This window comes from the organism of the source record quoted next, unplaced genomic scaffold (genome assembly GCF_019419815.1).
Source record: "Pyrus x bretschneideri cultivar Hongxiangsu unplaced genomic scaffold, Pyrus_bretschneideri_v1 Contig68, whole genome shotgun sequence".
Taxonomy (NCBI): domain Eukaryota; kingdom Viridiplantae; phylum Streptophyta; class Magnoliopsida; order Rosales; family Rosaceae; genus Pyrus; species Pyrus x bretschneideri.
This window is the reverse complement of record NW_025999807.1, coordinates 1,199,047-1,203,242: the sequence shown is the minus strand read 5'-3', so window position 1 is coordinate 1,203,242 and position 4,196 is coordinate 1,199,047.

Below are 4,196 nucleotides of genomic sequence, written 5' to 3'. Positions count from 1 at the left end.
TGTTATTCCACCCCATTGTGCCTTTATTTATAGTAGTAAGGAAGGTAAATTCCTTACTCCAATAGAATTACAACTCTAATAGGATAATATTTAGTCTAAGTGATATGGTAGAATCCCATAAGAATATCTCAGATATAATAGGATTTACATAATTACATTCCTAATCTAATAGGACTACAACTCTCTCCCTTAAGTGTGTAAATACTCAACGAAATGGCGCATCAGGTATTCAGTGATGAAGTAAGTACAGTTGATAAAGTCTTCGGCATAATAAGCGAATGCGAGTCTCAAAACAAGGGAAGAATGCATAAAATGTAAAAACTCACAAAACCTTGCTATGGTAAAACCCAAGGTGGGAGAAAACTCATAGACTAAGGAGAAAAATGAGAAGTAAGTCAAAACAAAACATTTTCTATACGTGAGTAGAGAAACTCATAAGGGTATGACCAGTCCAGGATGGGAGTCTTATCAAAACCTAGTTAGGTGGCAAAAACCCAGTGGGAAAAATGCTCCTAATAATAAGGAAAAAGAGTACATTAAGATCAAGTGAGTATACTTCTGGATACTCCTCCTAAGTTTGACAGAACTTCCAAATGAGAAGTACAAGCATTGCATATGAATAGTTAGGCATACCAATTCCTCGAACAAGCTTCTGGAAGGTTAACTTTGGTAATGACATCGTGTAGAGGTCGGAAAGGTTGTCTAGGATCGGCTTACTTGACTTTAATCTCCTGATGTTTTGCTGATGAAATTTAGACACAATGTATCTTAGCGTTGACTTTGTTGAAGTATCATGTCTTGGTCTGGTAGATACATGCGGCATAGTCTTCATAGATCGTCATCAGGACTCAACGATGAATGAAAACAGCAAGTACTTCGAATATGCTTAACAAGAGCTCTCAACCTATGTCTTACGTGTGGCAAAGTAACTAAGGTCATATTGTGGACCTCCTAGATATTACGATATCCTTGACAATAAAGACATAACCATTCGGGGATGTGCCTTGTGCTGGTTTGATAAGTAACCTATGTCAGCATAACAAACAAGGCAAGCATCATTCTGAGGATCAAGGGGGTCAAATCCACTAGGAATGTGTTGGGATTAGCCCAAATCCGTAGTACCTTTCAAGGTAGCAGAAAAATATCTTCAATACCAATTCAGTGGCTGCGTGTAGGCGCGGTGTTGTATCTTTACCAATAAATCAACAATGAAGGAGATGTCATATCTAATGCAATAAGCTAAATACAACAAAGCACAAAGTTGAACTTAGATATCGAACTTTGGATTCCATAACCTCTTTAAGGGTCTCACCTGCATATAGCGTATGGAAAATTCATATGTATACTCAACAGTAACATCTTCAGAGTGTAGTTCGACTAGTAGACCATAATACAGTCAGAACAACGCTTGAACTTCAGGTCAAGGCATAAACGAGTTTTCCCAAGATCCTTCATCTCAAATTCTGTCTTTAGGTGCGAGGTAGTTTTCTCAAGCTTTTCCAAAGTCTTAGTAAGATTCATGTTATGGGCATAAATTGCAACTCTAGCAATTCGGAATAAGACTTCATAGTTTAACACGCAAGGGCATAATTCATATCCCTAACTGATCAATTAATCACTTAGACAGGTATACCACATCTGCTGGATTGCTTGAATCCATAAGTGAACGCCTCAAATGAGTTAAAAGGGTGTTCTGTGGTTTGGAACTATTTGAACCAGTCCATGTAATTCTTTGGGAACTTATATGTAAATCTCTGTATCAATATCCCCATGGAGAAACATTAACCACATTTCATAATGCTGCAATCAATCATAGGGAGTTTGAGAGAAACCTTGCGTCGTAAGGCATGCACTACATCGTATTATTTCATTCATCTCTCTATGCTTCCTTTCCCACTAATAACATAATAGGGTTACCTTGGGCAGTTAGGAACGATAGGTCCAAAACACACTTTGGTAAGGAATTTAACCTGAATTGTAATTTCGGTTGTCCAATCAGTTCTACGTTGCCACTAATCAACAGAACACGGTTTGATATCGTCCATTTTCATGTATGTCTGTAGCTACCATATAAATGAAAAAATCATCGATGATAATCTTATTCCTATTCCATTATCTTATCCAAACTAGTATATTGGACCAAGAACTTCAAATCTCGAGAGTAACCTGAATTAACCTCATGAGATGGAAATAAATTGAGACAGCGATCGAGTATATATTCATGTTGTGCTGTGATACTTCTCTTCTAAGGAAGTGAATCATATGAACCAAGTAATCTATTGTGCTTTAAGCCAAGATAAATTGATTGGTTATCCGTCGGGCTACCGGGTCATCCAACATGGATGGCCAAACTGTCTTTCAGGGGTGGCACACCTTTCAAGGATGTTGACTCGACGTTTGTTAAGCATGTCTATCCTTGTAGGCATATTTGTAGCTGGTATATGATCTCATCACTTTAGATAGATCAGAGGAATGAGTCTGGAGCAACATTCTGAAAGTTAGAATTCATCACACTTGTGCGATACGGGGATCGAGATGAGACATAGTGGGCAACGTCCATGAAAATTCGCGCAGTTCTACAGGAACGTTGACGTTCTTATCTCCCTATAACAGCGGGAAGACTGTCTTATTGAAGTGACAATCTGCAAATGAGCGGTAAAGAGATCGCATGCAAGGGCTCTAAAGAGCTAGTGCGAAGGAGAATCATGATCGACAAAGATTCCATCCTTCTTTAAGGTTTCATATTGGTATGTTGCGGCGATGCAACATGGCATATGGAATGCACACTCAAATGCATAAATACGAAACGTCAAGTACATACCTAGTAACTAACAATAACATCAAATAGGTTGGGTGGCAATGGGCCTCAAGGAAAACCAACATAGCTGTGTACAAGATTGCATAGCCCTAAGAATAAAACAAAAGCTTGGTACGTTCACCAATGTCCGAGCAATTAGTTAACTTGCGCTTTATGATCACTCTGCAAGGCTATTTTGGGGTGAATATGGGAATTTAATGTCCAATTATGAACCCAAAAGAAATGCAATACTTATGGAAGCATCTTCGATATAAACTCTCTGGCATTGTCCAGTCTTCCAGACTTTATGGGATAATTAGAGTGGTGAACCCTTAAAATCAGCCAGAAGGTTTAGCAGCAATGTGTGTGAACAAACATGTGGCCAGTTTGTCGATTCATCAACCAAAACCATAAGTATTTATATGCTCCGCATTTTGGTTGGATTAATCCGCATATATTACCTTGAATCCATTGTGAAAAGAGGGTCATTTCATATCTTTGAGATGGATGATATAGAAATCAAATTTCCTAAATGAGTAGGCTTGGCAAAGTGTGCTTGTAAGCACAACATCATTACTTCGGGTAACGAGATGTGTTGTGACATCATTGTTCAACATAAGTGTCCCAAAAGGTTGTGCCAAGGCAAGTAAACTACTATAATCACCCAGCTTCAGGACTGCCACACGTGGCGTATCCCAGTCGAGAGGTAGCCCATTGGCCCTAAAAGGAAGCTTTATGCTCATTTTGCGAGGTGGTGCAAAGATATATCACTCTATTTTCTTCAATGGTTTCATTCATGATCATTGTCATCTCAAGTATCCTTAAAACTCAACGACGTTCTTTCGGGACAAGGAGAATATAAAGTTTCTTAAATGGTAATGTAGTACGCTTTTAATTAGGTTGGATAGACCTAAAGTCGTTGCTAGAGATGTGATTTAGGGATAAAGTTAGTATGCATAGTATCCCATTCATCCAGACAACTAACTTTCCCACATTCATACCGAATCACGTGTTTAATTGAATTCGGTCACATGTATACAAGAAACATGTTTCAATTAACTCATATTCCAAGACAATATCAATAAGATTATCCATAATTAAAACAAACACCAAAGTTGAATCCAAGAACATAGAAAAACGTTCACAAAGTAAACCAAAATTTACTCATATTCCAAGACAATATCAACAAGATTAGCCATTCATGTGAAAATTCTGCCCTTCCAATGGTGTTCGGTGGAGCAAAATTAGTTTCACATATTGACTACAAGAATGGTACTCATCAACGACATTGGTAGAGGCATAAATAGGTGCGTAACCAATGATCTCTTCGATCAAGACAGAAGTAGATTCTACAGGGTTGAGTATTGAGAATATTATCCCTATTCTTGAAGTTTTAGGT